This window comes from Symphalangus syndactylus, chromosome 21 (assembly GCF_028878055.3).
Source record: "Symphalangus syndactylus isolate Jambi chromosome 21, NHGRI_mSymSyn1-v2.1_pri, whole genome shotgun sequence".
Lineage (NCBI taxonomy): Eukaryota > Metazoa > Chordata > Mammalia > Primates > Hylobatidae > Symphalangus > Symphalangus syndactylus.
This window is the reverse complement of record NC_072443.2, coordinates 46,812,253-46,825,812: the sequence shown is the minus strand read 5'-3', so window position 1 is coordinate 46,825,812 and position 13,560 is coordinate 46,812,253. Positions and strand designations below refer to the sequence as shown.

The window sequence follows — 13,560 nt, the reverse complement described above, 5'->3', positions numbered from 1 at the left end:
GGAGGAAGAAGGCGAGGCTCCAGAGGACCCGGCCCAACCGAGCCGACTCCTTTGCCCACCGCAAACTTTAAACAAGGAGGAGGACCACCTGCAGCGCCGTTCTTGCCCCCACCCCCACCCCGAGCCCAGTCTTTGGGTAGTTCCGACTGCCCGCTGCGCCAGGCGGGAGTGGGCCGCGAGTCTGGATGGGGAGAGAGGGGCGCTGGATTCTGCCCGCACCCCTGCGACCCTGCCCAGGCTTTCTGCAGAGGGGCGGGGTGAGAGCCGCGGGAGCCGGGAGGGCTGCCTACCCTGGCGTGCACTCCTTCCCGGCCAACGGAATTGGGACTGGGGGTTTGGAAGCTTGCCTGTGTCTAGACCTCGCCACAATCCTACCTTCTCTGGCCCTAACCCCGTCTTTTTCCTTCAGCCCCTAGTGAGTCCGACCTCCTTCCGCGTTTCTCAGGCACCCCAACCCACTTCGGCCGCGGGGCCTCTCTCCACAGCCCTCCCTGCCTGCTTGGTCCTCGGCCTCCACACTTCAGCTCATCTTTTTAAGCCTGTTCTCTTCTTGACAATCAGCAGTGGCCTCTCACTTTTTCTGAGCTGGGACAGATGACCTTGAGGAACGGGCAAGAGGGGAACTTGAACCTTATAACTGGACCTCACAACTACGGAAAAGGGGGGCAGATTTAAAAGCAGCTTGCAAAGAAACAGCCAGTACCTTGCCCCAAGTCTAGATTTTCAACGGAGGAGGAAAGGAGATAAAATATAGGAGAGATGGGGGAACTTGCCGCTTGGTCACTCATGGGGCGTGAGAACTGTTCTGGGCCTTGGGGCGTGGGGGGTTGACCCCTTGGGAGGCAGGGCTGCCTCTGGCTTGCTGTGTTGGGAAAGGTGTGTGTAGGTGAGTGTGGGTTTCAGGGGGAGCTCTTTTCTCCATATCAACACCTATCATCACCAGTTTGGGAAGGAATGGCAGATCTTCCATCTCTTTTCTTTTTCCAAGCAGCTAATGCCAGAGCCTTCCTCCTCCAAAGCCAACAGTAGCCACCATAATCATCACCGTGGACATCTAACACTGTTTAAGCACCTACTGTGTGCAATGCACCACGCTAAATGTTGGTAGATAAAAAGAGGTACAGGGCAGAGCCCATGCCCAGAGAGGTTACTAAGTTCACCAGTTTGATCCTGAGACACTTGTCTATGTGTCTGGGGAGGGAGAACATGGAGAGGAACATGCAGTGGCTGTACAGGCAGCAAGGTGCCTGATGACCCAAGGGTTTAGGAGAGGAAGGGTTAAAGAAAGCTCGGTGACTCAGGTGGGACAGAGCGCTGGGCTTATTGACTCTGCCCCGAGATAGGACAACCAGCACCTCCTTTCCCACTAGTGAGGGGAAAAAGTTCCTTTACCACTTCTAGTGCCAGACTAGAAAACCAGAGAAGCCTAGAGGTCCAGCCCAACACTGTAGATTGCTACCTCCCCATTAGGACTGGAGGAGCCCCAGAAACTTTCTTGTCTTAGGATGAACTTCCTGGCTTGTTTGAAAGACCCTACAGTGGTCACTTCTTATTGAGACTCAAAGCTGGGAGAGGCCCTGGAGATTGTCCACGTCAGGGGAAGCACAAATTCAAATGCCTACAGAGGGCAGGCAGGTCACAATGTGTTGATCAGGCAATTAGAGTGGCCCAGCTTATGGACAATTGGGAGTTCAAAGCCAAACTGGCCAAGTGAAATAGTCCTAACAAAATCAATTAACAGCCTTTAAGTAGCCTGACCCCTTATATCTATAGATTAAGATATTAAGATTCTAATAAGTGAGCTCATCTTCCTTGGATGTACATGTTATCTTGTCTCCCTGTACCTTGGGGATTGACTGGAATATCTCATGGCCTGGTTCTACCTCTGACCTGTTGGGCCCTTGGCTTACCCTCATTCTCAGGGCCCATTAAGATTCTTCTGTCAGATGATATGTTCCTTAAGGGAGCCATCTTGTTTTACTCAAATCTGAGCACATCACATCCATTGATATAAGGTTCCACATGCAGAGCCAAGACTGGATTCAGATCTCCTGTCCCCATTCCCACTAGGAATCCAGTGGGTGTAAACCAATTTTATTCTTTACAAAAAAGAGAAAATTCAACCATAACTTTTTGTTTCATCTAATGTAGCAATAGGGTTAGATGAGGTAAGACTAGAAGCTCACATTGGATGTTTGCAGATTCCAAGGAACATCCAGAAAGCCCTGATGCCTGAGTGGGGATCTAAAAAAAGGGATCAGAACCCATCAAGGGGATAGAGGAACAGCAGACATTTATGGATGGAGTGTGTGTATTTGGGAAGATGATGCTATTGGGTCCAATTATTTGAACACTGACCATGACACGCCTGTCCTTAGTCTTGGTCACCCTCTTATATCCAACTATCTGAGTTAGCAACTCATTACCAGCCAACAAGTTCACCACTTTCATTGATGACTGAGGTGGTAGAATGGACAAAGAGGACAAAAAGACATGATCCCTGATTAGAAGTGCATGCCACCTCGTTATGTTATATTGCCTTAAAGAACCCAGAGCTGAGTTCTGGTGCCCCACCACCTATACCCTGGCAGTAGACAGATGTTCCCCTTGATCTTCAAGTGTTGGCTTTGTCACTGCCTGGGTACAGGGTAAAAGAGACCATCAGTGGCAGTAAACTCCTGTGTTCACTCACCTACTCTGTGTCAGGCACTGTTCTAGGAGCCATGGATACAACAGTAAACAACACATGCCTCTGATCTCCCAGGATGGGGTAAATCAGCATGACTAAGAGTACACAATTATCAGCATTGCCTCAACATGTGTGGTGATTACCGTGGTGTCTTTTCCCCTGTGGGTTTGTCTGGGGGACCTGACAGCTAATGTGGAGTTGTCCAAAGGACTTGGAGTCCAGGGTTTTGGGGGAGGGTGAGAGGGCTAGGATTCCATCACCTTAGCTGTTTCCTAGTTCCAAGTTCCCTCTCTGTGCCTCAGATTCCTCACTCATCAAAGCTAAACACCTACTTTGTACCTGTGGTGTAAATAGAGGCAAAGCCAGGCTCCTGGAGATCTGGGCATCTGGAGCTCTCGGGATGCACAAGTGCTTGGAGGGAGTGTTATTTATACTTAAAGATCTAAACCCCAGTGGGTTCTGGGGACCATCTTTTGCCTCATTCAGTCACCTTGATCACTAGTTTGTCTTCATTTCGTGTGTGTGTGTGTGTGTGTGTGTGCTGGAAATAGTTACTTCTAATGAATGAGTTTTCTTTACATTCAGATCTTTGCATTTGAGTTTACCCATCACTAAGTTGGCCTTAAATTTATGACAACACTTAACTAACTTAGTCTTAAATGTATGGCAAGAGGCCAAAGCAAATGCCTTGACTAATGGAATTTCATTGAACTGACAGAATTGAGCCCTTCGTTTATAGCTTGTGTGGACAACACCTGGATTTTTCACTGGCATCGTGCTATACTTTTGCAAACACCCTCTCTGTGACTTTTGGTTTGATGACGTCTGCCTTAGCTGAGGAGATGGTCCTCTAATGGGTAATCTGGAACAGGATTTTCGTGTATGCCATTCTCTATTTCAGATGGATCTCCTCCAATACTTTCCTTCTGAAGAAATTTCCTTTATAACCAGCTTGAATTCTAGAAAATGGCAGGGAGAAGTTCCAGCTGAGAGTCGAGTTCTGAAAGGAAAGGGACAGAAGGGTGCTGAATGTTGTGTGGCTCTGCCATGATACTTCCCTTCCCTTCTGTTTTAGTGAGCATGAGAGATGAAACCCAAACCTTGCAGAATGGCCTCTCAGTCCTGATTTGAGTGGGGGACTCACCAGTGAGAAATTATTCGACTTGGTGGCTTCAAAGTGGAAGAAAAAATGAAGATGGTTTTCTGCCCAATTTGCTGCTGGGCACAGGAGAGAAAGCAGAAGGAGGGTCCTCTGGGATGGGGACTGGGGTCAGGAGAGTTTAACCTTGAGCTCTCTTCTTGACAGTTGGTCTGCTGATTCTCCTCCACTCTCTGACTTGAAATAGAAGGACAAAGATTCCATCGGGCTTTCCCTGAGTACACAAAAGCTTTAAAGGCAATGCTGTATGTTCTGAATCCTGCCATGACACTGTCCTCATTGTTCTGCATTTAATAAGAATGACTTAATCAGACTTGTGCATGGAACTCGTTTGAATTTGAAGCCTTGTCGATATTATCAGAGTATCTTTCATTTGAACCAGAAATGTCCTGGCCAGCATCTTCTGTGATGGGAAAGGTTGGTACTTGAAGGATGTTTAGTGACCATCTGTCCTGCCAGTCCCCTGAGGATCAAATTAGAGGTTTCAGTTACAGAGTGGGGAGGTTGGGTTAGAGGGAGGCTTTTCTGCTTGAGTACCTCTGCCAAACCGTTGGGTTCTTCATCTGTGAAAGGGAGGTGTTCAGAAGAATCCTAAAGCCCTTTCTGGCCCTCAAGTCAGTGGTTTTGAATGAATATTGCAGTCACTTCTTGATTTTCCAAGAGTGGCTCATTGACTTTTCTGTGGATTCTTTGTGGGGAATGTGAGTCTCAGGCTAGTTTCCAGTTACCATCCAGCCCCCCTGTTGTTAACCCATCTGACCGACTGCCAGTCGCTGCATCTTCAGAGAATGCATTTTCCTTTTTGCCTCAGCCTGAGCCAAACATCATTTGGAAGGTAAATCTGCTGTATATTGAGGCATACATGTGCATATAAACATATATATATATGCACATATAAATATAGATGCAAGGCATTCCAAATCTGTGTGTTACCGGCTGACCATCGGATTAACCGCAGTTCTGTCCGCAGTTTCGTTCCCTGCCAGAGCTGATGTAAGCCTGCCCTGGGAGGCAACTTTAGGGAAATGGCTTGCGGGGTAACAATTTAGATCCATCCCTATTTGCCAACCCCACTGGTCTACCTGAGCCAAAGCTCCCTCCCTACTGCCCTAGCCATTGTCCCGAAGGCCCCCCAGGAGCCCCACTGTTAGGAATACAAAAGAGCTGCAGTTGGCTCTTAATTATTCAGGGATGGATGGATCCAGTGTGTGAAGCACCCAACTCAGTCCTCTTCTTTCCCTGCTTTCGGTGCCTTGAGTAACTCTATATCTGTAGTGAGAAGCTGGGGCAGATCTTATCATTTAATATAAACTTTTGTTTCTAGAGGCCAGCTCCCTCTGCTTCTCTTCCCTCAAGGCACCTGGGGGAAACTAGGAGCCCTCTCCGAGAGGCCTCATCCACTCAAAGCAAACTGCTTTTAAGGTTTACACATTGCCCTGTTGGTTGGTGTGTATTTCTGCCTGAAAGCAGGACAGAAGAGGAAAATACCACTAGCTCTCGTTGATGCAGGGTCAGACCCCTGCAGATTTCCCAGGATCCGGGCTTTCTTTCCTTCCCCCTTTTGTACAGCCTGGACTTTCAGTGTTTGGCATCAGGAGTACCCTGGGTCCCATCAGGAGTCTAAGTGTAGAGCAGTGTCCTTGTGGTAAACGCTCCAAACAGGCAAGGTCTAAGGAGCACTTCTATTAATGTCCCCAAGGCTGAGGGTAATGTTTCTGCATAGACCAGGTGCCTTGGGGCACATGCTCCCTTTTAACAGCTCTCCAGGTTCCAGAGTGAGACTGTCCTCACTTTCCTGCTGGGCCCTGTCCAGAGAGAAGGCGGCTGTGAAGTGGGGTGAGCAGCCTCAAGTCTACCTCTGTATACAGGTAACAGTGGCTTGGTCCAGCTCAACACATAATTCACTGGCTTCCGTAAAAATCACCTGCAGAGCTTTAAAAAATATATACTTGACAGCCCTATCCTGGACCTTAATTAAGGTAGAATTTCTGCGGGGGGAGCCTGGGCACTGGTATTTTTTTGAGCTTCGAATAGGCAGCCATGGTTGAGAGCCACTGACCTAAATCTTTTCTAGGCTCTACCTGGCCTAATGCCAATGGCATGCAGAACCTCTTAGCCCTCAACCCTTCTAAACAGCCAGGTCCTTTCTAATGGGCACCAGCTACAGCTTCTGGCATTCAGATCATAGCTACTGTTTGTGTTCTGAATTTAATGACTTTCTATTATAAGCTGATTGTGAGAGCTCCTGTCTGGTTACTTCTTTTTGGTCATTTTTTTTCTTAAAAAGCATTTACAAAAGTAATGAATATTCATTCAACATTTTTGTGTGTTTCGTCTAGATAGGTATGTAACCAAATTGTGATTGTACTGTTTGTAACCAGCCTTTTCATTTAACAGCATATTGTGATAATTTCACCCTTCCTAAGTATCCTACTAAGATGGGCTTTATAATGGCTGCCTGGTATTCCATCATATGGATGCGCCATAATTTATTTAACAAACCCCCCGTGGTTGGACATTTAAATTGTACACCATTTTTCACTATTATAAATAATGCTGCAGTGAACATCCTTGCACATAAATCTTTGTGCCTATCAATGATTATTTCCTCAGAACAGATTTCTAGAAGTGGAATATTGATGCTTTTTCTCATGGACCATTTAGACCGTTTTTGACTGACTTCCTACAGCAATAAAAAGTTTTTGGATTCAGAGTTTAAGAAACACTTTTCACTGCTTTCCTCTGAGGCTTCGCACTGACTGCTTCCCCCTCCCTGATCTCAGGTCAGAATCCCTTGACCTAGCCTTGGTCCTAGGCTCTGCCTCCAGATCAGTTCCACAGAATGCTGCCTCTCCCTTCATAGGAACTCCTAGGCTCTCCTGCCCCCACCTCCAGCATCCTTGTTTCACCTTTCACCTGCTCAGCCCTTTCATCTTTGTACCTCCAGCCCCTGAACCATAACACTCAGTGCCTTCCAGCTAGTGTTCTGTAAAAACAGCTGTGGTTTATAGAGTTGTTACTATACACCAGCCTGGTAAACTTTTTATGTGCTTTATCTCTTTTAATCCTCAGGTGCCTTATGTACACATTTTAAAAAATATTTATTAATTTATTTGAGACAGGATCTTACTCTGTCACCCAGATCGGAGTGCAGTGGTACAATCACAGCTCACTGCAGCCTCACCCTCCCATGCTCAAGCCATCCTCCCATCTCAACCTCCCAAGTAGCTGGGACCACATGCACGCATCACCACGCCTGACTAACTTTTGTGTTTCATGTAGAGACGGGGTTTCTACCCAGGCTGGTCTCAGACTTCTGGGCTCAAGCGATCCACCTCCCTTGGCCTCCCAAAGTGCTGGAATTACAAGCATGAGCTACTGCGCCTGGCCCACATATTATTTTTATCTCCACTTTCCTCATGAGGAAACTGAAACCTTGAGAAATAAAATGATTTGCCCAAGGTCACACAGCTAATAAGTAGTAGAGCTAGGATTTAAACCCAGAGCCTACACATTTAACCACTACATACACTTTTCTCAATCCTCTTGGTGTTATCTCTTGGCTTGTTGTCAACAAGATGTTCACAAGTGTTCCCTCAGCATCCCATGGACATATGCTGTGTCTTTCTCCAGCAGAAGGGGCATTTCTCAGTACAAATAGCAGTAGAGTGGGGATGCTATTCATCAATGCCCCCCTTTCCTTTTTACTTCCTAGGTCATGTCCTCATCCCTTTATCCAGGTAACCCATGCTAGAAAACTTTTCTTGCTCCTCAATGACCAGCTGCCAAGATTCCAGCATGCCTTGCAGCTGAGCAGGTCCAAGTTATGATGTATTCCTATTACAGCTTCTCCAGCCAGTTGGAAGAATTTGGGTGCTACTTTCCCAGTATGGAATATAAGGCTGTCAGGGAGGCATGCTATAGCCATGATGAGGGATAGGCAGTTTGACTTCTACTGGAAATCAGACACTGCTTGAAGTGGAGAATTGGATGTTGGGGACAGACCTGATTTGGTTGAGGTCCTGAGAAAAAGATCTGAGGGGTTTAATTGTGCATAGGCTTCATCAGAGCCGACAAGGTGATGGGGTGGCTCAAAACAACACCATCTTAAATGGAGCTAAGAGAAATGTGGGGTCCAGATGGGGTTCTTCCTGGTCATTCTGTGCTTATTTATGAATATGGATTTGAAAGGGGACCCTGCCCAACTCAGGTGTGCTTCGTGGAGGGCATCTGGCATCAGGAGGAGGTTGGGAAGCCCAGCCACAAAAGGTCTGGTGAAAGAAGCTCCTCTGTTAAGACAGGGAGAAAACACTGAGGGTGACTGTGGTCAACCACAAAAGAAGCAGGACTTCCTATGGAAAAACATACTCATCAGCCCAGGAGAACCAGAAGAGCCCAGAGTGAAAAGTACAGGAACCTAGGTTTTCTAGAATGAGCATCTTCCCAACCAGATGGATAAACAGTAAACTGTTTCAGCACTGGCCAGCAGTTCTGCTGCCTGGCTTTTGCAGGACTCCTGCCCTGGGAACGAGTGGTCATCCAACCAGTGTACCTCTATGTCTTTGCGGCTCTGAGGCTGGAACACAACTTCCTTTCCTGATTTCTTTAGAGCAGGAATTCTCAAAGCAAAGCCCCTGACCTGTGGCATTAGTGCCACCAGAACTTGTTAAGAATGCAACAATTCTTGGGCTGCACCCCAGACCCACTAAAAAGGTTCAACCAACCTTTTGCTGGGCTGGGGCCCAGCAAAAAACCCTTTTTTTTTTTTTTTTTTTTCTTCAGATGGAGTCTCACGCACTCTGTCACCCAGGCTGGAGTGCAGTGGTGCAGTCTCAGCTCACTGCAACCTCTGCCTCCCGGTTTCAAGTGATTCTCCTGCCTCAGCCTCTCAAGTAGCTGGGATTACAGGCACCCGCCACCACGTCTGGCTAATTTTTGTATTTTTAGAAGTGATGAGGTTTCACCATACTGGCCAGGTTGGACTTGAACTCCTGACCTCAAGTGAACAACCCGCCTTGGCCTCCCAAAGTGTTGGGATTACAGATGTGAACCACCGCACCCGGCCAACCTGTGCTGTTAAAAGCCCTGCAGGTCATTCTGTTGCATGCTAAAGTTGGAGACACTGCTTTAGACCACATTAGGTCATTCTTTCTGTTGCTAGATGTTTGTGGTGCTTATTTGAAACTCACAACCTGCAGCCCTTTACTAGGGAAGCACTGGAGAACCTTGGAATGAGTATGGGTTTGAAAATGAGACAGACTTGGCTTCAAACCCAGCGTGGCTGCTTTTTGGTTGTGAGTTTTGTATAAGTTCCTTTCCCTTTCTGAGCATTCTTTTTTTTTTTTTTTAACTGTAAGATGAGGTAGGGCTGTGTTAAAAGGAGGATTAAATGAGCTCATTATTTAATAATCCTGGGAAGTATAGTCAGCCCTCTATATCTGTGGAATCCATGTGAGGATTCAACCAAACTTGGATTGAAAATATTTTTAAAAAATGCATTTGGGCCAGGCGTGGGGGCTCATGCCTGTAATCCCAGCACTTTGGGAGGCTGAGGCGGGCGGATCAGAGGTCAGGATATCAAGACCATCCTGGCTAACAGTGAAACCCCATCTCCACTAAAAATACAAAAAATTATCCAGGTGTGGTGGTGGGTGCCTGTAGTCCCAGCTACTCAGGAGGCTGAGGCAGGAGAATGGCGTGAACCTGGGAGGTGGAGCTTGCAGTGAGCCGAGATCGCGCCACTGCACTCCAGCCTGGGCGACAGAGTGACTGCGTCTCAAAAAAAAAATGCACCTGAGGCGGGGCGCAGTGGCTCACACTGGTAATCCCAGTGTTTTGGGAGGCTGAAGCCAGAGAATCACTTTGGGCCAGGATTATGAGACTAGCCAGAACAACAGCAAGGCTCTCCCTATCTCTACAAAAAAAGGTTTTTTTTAATTAGCCAAGTATGGTGTTACGCACCTGTAGTACTGACTGCTTGGGAGGCTGAGGCAGGAGGATTGCTTGAGCCCAGGAGCTCAAGGCTGCGATGAACTATGATAGCATCATTGCACTCTAGCCTGGGCAACAGAATGAGATCCTGTCTCTAAAAAAAAAATTAAAATTTTTAAATGTATCCATGCTAAACATGTACAGAGACTTTTTTCTTGTAATTATTCCCTAAACAACACAGTATAACAACTATTTACGTAGTACTTATGTTGTATTAGGTGTTACAAGTAATTAAGTGATGATTTAAAGTATACAGGAGGATGTGTGTAGGTTATAGGCAAACACTACACCATTTTATATAAAGAACTTGAACATTCGCGCATTTGAGAATTTGCAGGAGGTCCTGGGACTGATCCCCCAGGTATACTTAGGGATCACTGCATCTTCTTACCGGCATCACAGTTGCCTCTCCTACAGAATACTGTCTTCCTGGTGAGCTCTCCCTGAGCCCTTCAAAGAGAGGTCTGGGTGTAGGTTCGTCTGTGTCCCCTCACAGCACACACCGATGTGGGGCTCCCTCAAGTTAGGGATCAATTAAGGCTGCCAGCTCCCTCACTCCCTGGACAGTGGAGAGTCAGGGCAGCTTTCCTTCCCACCCCTCATCCTCCTGGGACCCCCATTCTGTGAGCATGAGCAGGTTCATCCCTCCAGTGGACCTGGGTCTCACCAAACCTGATCTTCTGAGACCCATGATTCCCTGCGTCAGCACACAGTTTAATCTGCTGAAGCCATGGATGAACAGACAGCCCAGACATCGCATGGTGGCCTCTAACTTTAAATAGGTAAGAATCTCATATTGGGTTGGGGCCCACCCTCCAGTGTGACTTCATCTAACTACATCTAACTACATCTGCAACAATCCTATTTCCAAATAAGGCAATCATCTGATATACAGGGGGTTAAAACTTCAACCTGTGAGCTTTTTGACCTCCTGTTTTGAGACTTTACATTTTTCCCTAATTTATTTTATCTTGAAATAATCTCTCCAGCTGATGAAGATATTGTGGATCCTGCCTCTGTCATCCAATGTATCTGCTGTTGCTCTCAGCTTCAAGTGCTTCTTGTATATTGATCCAAGGATTTGCTAAGAGGTTGAATGGGGTGGTGTGGGTTGGAGCTCTGCAGCATGGCCCCTGGACACTTCCCTGCAGGCGGCCGGGATCCATTGCTAAGCCCCCTTGGGGTACAACTGTGCAACCAGCTATGCGTTCCACTAATGCTACTGCCTTCCAGCTTCCTCTCTCTAGCTTATACACAACGATTTCATGAAGAGCTTGTCAGATGTTTCATTTAAGATCTGCTTGATGGGAAAACCCCATTTCCCTTGTCTACCAACATGGTGACCCTGTCGGTGGAGGAGATGTGCTTTGCCTAACAGGACTTTGCTACCAAACACACGTTGTCTGCTGGTGATCTCAGCTGCCCTTCTCAAATGCCCACTAGCCTTCGTTTAGAGTCTCTGCAGGAGGCACATTGAGTTGACCTCTGTGGTTTGCAAAACCCACCTCAGACCCCTTTCTGGAAGTGAGGACTGCGTGGCCCACTGGAGGCCTCCCAGCTGCCCTAGTGCTTGCCAGGATTCTATCAGGATTCCCATGAGATCAGGAATCTACAGCTGTTCTAAGCCTCATTTGCATGTTCCCTGTTCCCTGGATGTGTGTCCCGGCCAAGTGGCTTGAACACATTCAGAGCAGCTGGAGCTTCTGTGGGCCTCTCACCAGCCTCCGGCTTGGCCCTCCCGTGCCCAAAGCTCCTCTCACCATTTCCTTCCTGTGGAATACCGCACCCTGATGGGGAAGACAGAAGCCAAGCTGGAGACAGCTGTAGGACGTGCCAGAGAAGCCTCCCAGATCGATGAGCAGCAGCCTCATTCCCCTTCAGCATCCTTTACCCTCCAGCTCCCCTCTTCCCTGAAGCCTTTCCCTCTCTCCTTTCTATTCTGGCTCTTTGACTCCGTGGGGAAAGCACGTAAGTGAAGATGAGGTGTGTGCTTCCAGGGGCTGCACGGGGGTGAGTGAATCTGGCTAGATTGGGAGCAGGGAGGAGAGCTGGATGTGAGGGCCTCAGACACTCTGCTGAGGAGTAGGGCTTGGAAGCCAGCTTGGGGTGGGAGGAAAAGCCGGGAGCCACACAGACTGGGTCTGAACACCTACTGTGCCATTTACTGTTAGAGTGGCCTTTGGGCAAATTATTTCTCCTCTCTGAGGCTCAGTTTCCTCATATGTAAAATGGCAATCATACCTACTTCAGAAGGTTGTCATGGGAATTGAATGACACAAGTTCCTTTCTGTGTAGCAGGTCACCTGGAAAAGCACCTGGGACCTCAAGGTACCAAGCAAACTGGTCCTTTTGCAGAGTGGGCTAGCGAGCTGCAGCCCAGGACTCAGCAGTTTGCAGAAGTGGGTGGGTGTTGTGAGGATTTCCTGGTTTCCTGAGAGCTTACACTGTAGCAGCCTGTTTTAAAAGCTGCATGTATTTCAGCTCATGAAATTCCTCACAGCACCCCCATTTTACAGATGGAGTGACTGAGCCAGGCTGAGATAGGAAGGTATTAGATAACCAGTAAGCCAATCCCAGGCTTCCTAGCCATATGGGCCAGTGCCTCCCAACTCTCTCCTGTGTCTGACCGGTGTGTTCTTTTCATTCCTGCTTTTCCTTCATCCATTGCATTGCCTCCATCCCTGGCTCCATTCTGCAGGACCCTGCATTGAAAACAGTCCTTACACTGTCTCCTCCTCATAGTTGGGTTGGGGGTGGGAGGCGACTCAAGGCTCTGTCCATCTCTAAGGACACCTCTCCAGGCACCCTCCATGAAGTCCTAATCACAACAAGGTCTGTTCTCTCCACTCCCTCCATCCATCTGTAGAAGAAAGGATGTCATCAGTTAGACTACAGCTGATGGAAGGCAATTCTGGCGTGGCCTGGCTGGAGAGATTTAGGACTGGGGTGGAGGAGTGAAGGAGGAAGAGGAGGGGGGAAGGTAGTGTGGGTCCCCTTCTTGCCTCCTGCAGCCCTGAACCTCTGGATGCATGATGAGAGGAGGTGAGGTGCTCCTCTTGGCAAGATGGCCGCACACCTAATTAACCTGTGGCTTTAATTACACTTGGCAGTGCAGTCCTGCTGGGAGGAAGGATTGTTCAGAGATTGTCACACTCGGCTAAGTGTCTGCAGCGGTTTCCACTTCAGGAATGCCTCTCTTTGAAAGGGTAGGACCGGGGAGGATGGCTCCATACAGACCTGGGGCCTAGGTTGGGTAGGGACGGAGGGGCCATGCCTATGGCTTTGCCCTGGTCACCTGCTGGGGAAATCTCCCTAACCTAGGATGAATCTTGGCCTGGTTTGGTGCTGTGGCCTCCTCCAGGGGCACAGAGGAAAATGGTGGTAGGAATTGGGAGAACATGGGGGAGAAGGCATAAGAAGCCTTAGGGGTGGGTGAAAGCCTTCAGCCCCAGGGATTCTGATGGGATCTGCCTCGTATTCTCAAACAACAACTACCATGTGTGAGGACTTACTGCGGGCCAGTCTCTCACTGAAGTCCTCATAAAGGCCTCTGAGGGAGTGATGAGCCCTGGTTTACACACGAGGAAAACACCTCAGAGAGGTTAAGAAACTTGCCTAACATCTCACAACTATGTAGAAGTAGAGGCAGGATTTGAACCTAGGCCACAGTGAAGCCAAAGCGTGCTCTTTCCACCTGACACTGGGCCTCTCCTGTGGCTCT

At 48.1% G+C, this 13,560-nt stretch overlaps 1 protein-coding gene across 1 annotated transcript in view; it reads left to right on the top strand.

The window, feature by feature from the left end:
• The window catches only part of SEMA5B (semaphorin 5B), a 116,760-nt gene that overhangs the window by 1,258 nt on the left and 101,942 nt on the right, over nucleotides 1-13,560 (top strand). The window lies entirely within an intron of this gene.